A 6,000-nucleotide genomic window follows, 5' to 3' on the forward strand; every position below is an offset into this window, starting at 1 on the left:
CTCCCCCACGAGCCCAGCCAGGGATCCAAACACTCACATCCCCTTCCCCACCAGAGCCCAGCCATTGAGGCTTCCCCAGCCCAGACATTTCACCCCCTCTACTCCACTGACCAGCACAGACCCCTCCGGCCCAAGAACTCACAGTCTCCCACCAGATCCCCAGACACAAAACTACCCCCAGCCCAAACACTCACATCCTCCCCCAACCAGAGCACAGCCATGGACCCTACCTGGCCCAACAGGTTAACACCCCTCTTCCCAGCCCAGACACTCACATCCTTCCCCCAAGCTCTAAACACTTACGCTTCCAGAGCCCAGCCACAGCTCCCTCTTACCCCAGACTCACACCCCTCAACCCCTTAAGTCCAGCTGTCCGGTGACCAGTCTTTCATTATTATCACTTCCCCCAACTTGTGTCATCGCAAGTATCAGTGAATGAATTAATTTCTGCCAGTGGGTCATTGATAAAAAAAGTTAACTGCATAGGCCAAGACCAATACTTGCAGGAACCCATTAGAAACACACCCACTTCAGTGACAATCCCCATTTACAATGTCATGACCTAACCGTAACCAGCCATCTGTAGACACTATAATACTAGTTTTAAATCAAAAGTCAATAAAGGACCCACTCTCAGAGAAATGGACCACCTGGCCTCTCAGAACTGATCAAATCCCCTCGTCACAGGCCTCACTTTGCAAGGTTAGATAAACAGCATTTCATGCCGACGAATGTGAATTGTGGAGTTTTAGATTAAACTTAAATAGATGTTCTGAAATGTCCCCCACCACTGTTGCCACTGTGTGCCAATTAGCTGCTGCCTTGTGCACAGAGGAGGCTGCATTTTAGTAGACTGTATGATGAAGAATATTAGTATTTCCAGGACCTTTTAAGGGATCAAAGTGGTTATCAATATCAGATATTATTGCATCTACATATAGCGTTGTTTAACAAGGGCCAACATGAAGCCTCTACCCCACCCCAACACTTTAACAGGGAGGATTCTCATCCTTACTCCCTTCTTTCTCTATCTCCTGCACATTAATGGTTACTGCTAGGCTTGAAAGCATCGATTTTATCAGTAAAGGTAGCTAAAATCCATTTCTCTGCCACACATACAAAACCAGCCAACAAAATTTCCATCCATTACAGAAATGTACAGATGGCAGAATTTTACAGAAGAAAAATGCTGTCATAAACAGATAGCTAAGGGTTAATGTTTCTTTCACCTGTAAAGGGTTAACAAAGAGAACAATCAGGGAAACCGGATTTTTCAGCTTAAGGGAGGGGTTTTTTGCGTCTTGGGTCTGTCTGTTCGGTGCTCTCCTCAGCGTATGAGAGGGTCATTCCAGTTTCTAATCTACTGTTCCCAGTTGTAAGTAAAAGTTAGCAAAAGTTAGTCTTTAAATTGTTTTGCCTGTATTGGCAATCTGTGTATCTGGCTGGTGGAGTCTTTATGTGTATTTTGGCTATTAAGTACTTTAAATTGTATTGTTTTATGGGGTAACGGCTGTTTATCCCTTTTTCTATTTGTTTATTCATTTTCTATAAGTTGAAAGCCCTGCCCATCATACCATCTAAAGTTACAGAGAACTGTTATTCTATTCTTTCTTCTATTTTATTTAAAAGTTTTGCTTTTTAAGACCTGCTGATTTTTTCTTTCTAGTTGACCCATCAGAAAATGGTGGGAGAGAAAGGAAAAGACAGGAGGAGGGGAAAAGCTGCTCTCTGTGGTTTAAACTCTCCTAGTGTCCCAGGGCGGGAAAAAGCTAAAGAAGAAGATAGAATCTTCGTTTCCTTGTCTTGGGATTGTCTCTTGTGGAAGAAGGAAGACATGCTTCTTGGTTTTGTGATGTAAAGAGGTTGCATCAGTAACTCTACGTTGCCCAGAGAGGAAATTCTGGGTGGGAGAGTAGGTGGGAGTGGCGTTATTCCCTTTGTTGTAGACTCAGGGCATCTGAGTCTTGGGGGTCCCCAGGGAAGGTTTGGGGAGACCAAAGTTGAGCCAAGGCACACTAAAAATTTCTTGGCTGGTGGCAAGCAAGATTCAGATCTAAGCTGGTAAATTAAGCTTAGAGGGGGTTATGCTAGCTTCTCAGGTTATGCACGCTTTAAGGTTTCAAAATTTGAATTAGAAAGCTATTGATAAATCTGCTTGAAAAACATATTCAGAGGATTAACTGAAGGATAATTACTTAATTTCCACACAGAAGCTCACAGGATGTGTGTAAAAGCAATTATAAAGCTTTTAACTTTCTTGAATCTCAATGTTTATGGCAGTGGTTCTCAAACTTTGTACTTGGTGACGCCTTTCACCATAGCAAGCCTCTGAGTGCAACCTCCCCCCCCTATAAATTAAAACACCTTTTATATATTTAACACCATTTATAAATGCTGGACGCAGAGGGGGGTTGGGGTGGCAGGCTGACAGCTCGTTGGCCCCCCCTACGTAATTAACCTCACAACCCCTGAAGGTTTCCTGAAGCCCCCCCAGTCTGAGAAACCTCTGGTCTACGGTTCACTAAACAATTACTATCAAACTTCCTCCCCCCAATTTCCAACAACTGTGGAAAATTTAACTTGAATTACCAATGTTTTAAAATGCTGCAGAGCTTCATCAGGGTTGCACAACTGTGAACACTAAATCGGGGAAAGCTTTAAAACAAACATCGTTATTATCCCTCAACTATTAACAATGAAAACCGCATTCCTGCCAAGCCCACTTGTGGCCCCAGGCGCCCTCCCACCACAACGAGGAGGGAGGGGGCACGTAGGGGAACAAGGGCTTTGACAACCCTTTTAGCCCGCCAGATCCCCGCCCAGCGCGGCCTGCCAGGCAAGGGGGAGGGCCAGCAGGAGCAGAGACAGACGCGCTTGTCGAAGGCTGCAGCCTGGGCGGGTTGCAGGAGCGCCCCCCCCCACGGCATTGGGGTGGGGGCGCTAACACCCCGGAGCTGGGACGGGGCCCGGAGGGGGGCGCTGGCGCGGGCAGGCCAGAGCGACGAGGCTGAAGTCCGGCCGGGCCCGCCGCTCCTGCCCTGGGTGCTCGCCAACGTGGCATGCCGGGGTGGGGAGCCGCCAGGGACTTACCGGCCCGCTGCAGGGCGCGCTTCGACCTGGGGACTGGCAGAAGGAGACTGATCCGCGCGGCGCTTCCTCCGCAGCTGGGCCGCGGCAGTCACGGGCCTCGGCTCCTCTCCCACTCCCGCTGCTGGAGCCCGATTGAGCCCTCAACCAATAGGTCGGAGAAAACTCAGGCAATTTGCAGGGTGTTATTCAGCTTCTTGCTCTGACTTTGATTTTAAAATAACCACACGTGTCTTGCTACTGTCCCCTAGCAAAGGGAAGGACACGCAAGGAGGAGCCGTTGCACAGCTTGTTTTACAAGCCCTCTCCTGTGTGTGTACGTGGGAGCTAGGAGGGGTTGAGTTGAGATCAAAAGTTTGGGTGGCCTGGAATTTAACTGTGAGCCGATTGTGTGAGCCCCACCTCTTTCAAAATCGTGTCGCGTGCCCCACTTTCACGCAGTTTTAAGAACAATAATGGCTCTCCCTATTTGCCCTTTAAGCATTCAAGGCCGTTTACAGTCACGTGATTCAATTCGTTTTGCAGACAATAGGCTATAAACGCCCTCTTTTTTTAAAGCTAAGGTTGTTCACATGATCACATTTCTTCCCGGAACTGGTTTTGAGAAAAACACCATACATCACAACATTTCAGTAAACTTCAGGATCACTGACAACACAACAAGGAGTAAAAGCCAACAGTGAGTTATTGCAAGTTCAGCCCAGGATAATTGTGGTTTAAGCGTGCAAATGCAACGCTTGGTGTACTTTTAACTTCAATAGGCGTGCAAGTATGACACTTTCTCTCCCATTGGAACAACTCTGAGCTTTCAGCAAAGCATGGCATAAATATGCAGGAAGTGGACCAAAACTTTACAGCATGGCTTATTATTCTGTATTATTTACAGGACAAACTATTCCAGCACTGTTTTAAGGAGAAGTTTTTTAAAATGTTTTCAGAACCATGTGCGTTGTAACCCTCCTTCTCGTTAAGACTTAGGCACCATACTGATAGCTGTTTTGTACAGACATGCTGCTGAATATAGATGGATTTAAGCACCAGGCTTAAAATAAGAATGTGCCTTAAATACTTGCTGAATTGAGGCCTTAATTATATGAGTCCATTTGAACAAGGGGTGAGTGAGAAATAAAAAATTCTGAATGTCTACAAACTAAACAGAAAACGCTTTTTCTATATAAGATTGTCAGGATTTATACAGACTAATTTCTTTATCCATTCCCTGGCTAGCCCTGAGTCTGGTGCACTAGAAGGAGAGTAAATTTCCCATCTGAATGTTAACAAAACTCCCATCCCAAAGCCCTGCGGCTGAGGAGATACCAGGCTGTTAAAAACCAGTATTCTTAAAATGTATCCTATGGCTCTGCATTTATCACCTGGATAGCAGCTTCCACATATATTTACCAACATTTATAATACTAAGTGAGGCAACATTCATAGGGCAAATACATTTATATCATGCATCTTCAACATCTCTTATGTCCACTAAAGCCTTGCTAGATTGATAGTTAAAATATCATCAAACAAGCCTAACGATGTTAAGTAATAAAAATGGACAATAGCATCTTCTGTCCCTACTAATAGAACACAGGTTTATGCCTTTTTTTGCACATCCACTGATTTGTGATCTAGCCTCAGGGGAAAATAACCAATTTGACCAGGTTGTTTTCCCAATCAATACAAGGCTTAATGCATTCACATAATTATTCAACCCAAGAAAGATTCTGCGCCACCATTTTACCAAAAAAAAAACTGTCAATGAAAGGTCCTCCTCTTTCCCAACCAATCTTGGAAACTATATTATAAACAATTCACAATAGATATAGCCACACTGGAACTAGTTGTTAATTGTTAATACATTAAACAAGATAGAAACTCAATTGATTCATTTGTGGTTTTCTGTACAGGATCAATATAAATTGTAAAATTTAAGCCACATTCGTCTATATTTTCAAAGCTGAGATTTGAACCATCTAATAATAATCTCTATCTTAGAAAACATTCAGAATCATTTTTAAATATATTAATCATCCTAGAATAATTATTTTACATTTATAACATAGCTAGTAATATAGTTTTATTTACATTAAGTGGAATGCCAGAAAATATTAACTGGATCTTGCTAAAATTCTGTTGCTGTCCATTTATAGCTCATAGTAATGAAATAACCTACCACATACAAATAGTATAAATAAGCACAAAAAATTAACTAAAAGACTTCATCATAAGATAGATATATACAAGAAAAAAAAAATAACAAAGATGACTAAAGAGATGTTAACTAAGTGTTTAGGGAATTTTGGGGTAATGAGGAATAAACAGAGCCTTTTACTTTTTTAAATTTAGCAGTTAAATCCCAAACTACAAGTAGTTTGAGTCATTTTTCGAATCTATACGTGTACGTATTACAAAACTATAACTCTAGTAGACTACAACTAATTTTGGCCTTTTGAAAGAATTCTATTCTCAATAGTATTGATAGAACTCCTGCATGCTACTAAATAAAACTAGTAAACTATAATACACTAAATAATAATAGTATTTGGTGTGAAAAGACAAAATTTGTATTTTGTGCCATTTTGGTCCTGTTTGTGCCAGTTTGTCAAAGCGTGATCAATTTAAAAAAATAAACCCACTTTTGAAAACTACAAATGATCATGGGCTGTTGATTATTGCAGGAGCCAACATCCAGATCTGTTAGGTAGGGGAAAAGCTTTTCAACAGACAAATCTAAACAGATACGAAATTATTCATGAGGATTATAAAGAGTGAAACTTAAATCCTCTGTTAAGTCTTCTTTCCCCCTCATTTGGCTTGTGAATTAAAAATAATTATCAAAAATTCTTTAATTTGTCTTGCTGGTGGCCTTCACATGTTAATATTACCCATAACCCTCACCAGATTCACATCTCTTCT

At 42.2% G+C, this 6,000-nt stretch overlaps 1 protein-coding gene across 3 annotated transcripts in view; it reads right to left on the reverse strand.

Moving 5' to 3' along the window:
- Window positions 1–6,000, reverse strand: part of RIOX2 (ribosomal oxygenase 2) — a 38,253-nt gene that overhangs the window by 20,587 nt on the left and 11,666 nt on the right. Inside the window, exon 1 of one of the 3 annotated variants that reach the window (XM_032805064.2) lies at window positions 3,091–3,171. The exons of the other annotated variants lie outside the window; for them this stretch is intronic. The gene's annotated coding sequence lies outside the window, so the exon portion shown is untranslated. Of the gene's footprint in view, window positions 1–3,090; window positions 3,172–6,000 lie in introns of those variants that run through there. 3 annotated transcript variants of the gene reach the window in all.

Source organism: Chelonoidis abingdonii, chromosome 1 (assembly GCF_003597395.2).
Source record: "Chelonoidis abingdonii isolate Lonesome George chromosome 1, CheloAbing_2.0, whole genome shotgun sequence".
In the NCBI taxonomy this organism is placed as follows: domain Eukaryota; kingdom Metazoa; phylum Chordata; order Testudines; family Testudinidae; genus Chelonoidis; species Chelonoidis abingdonii.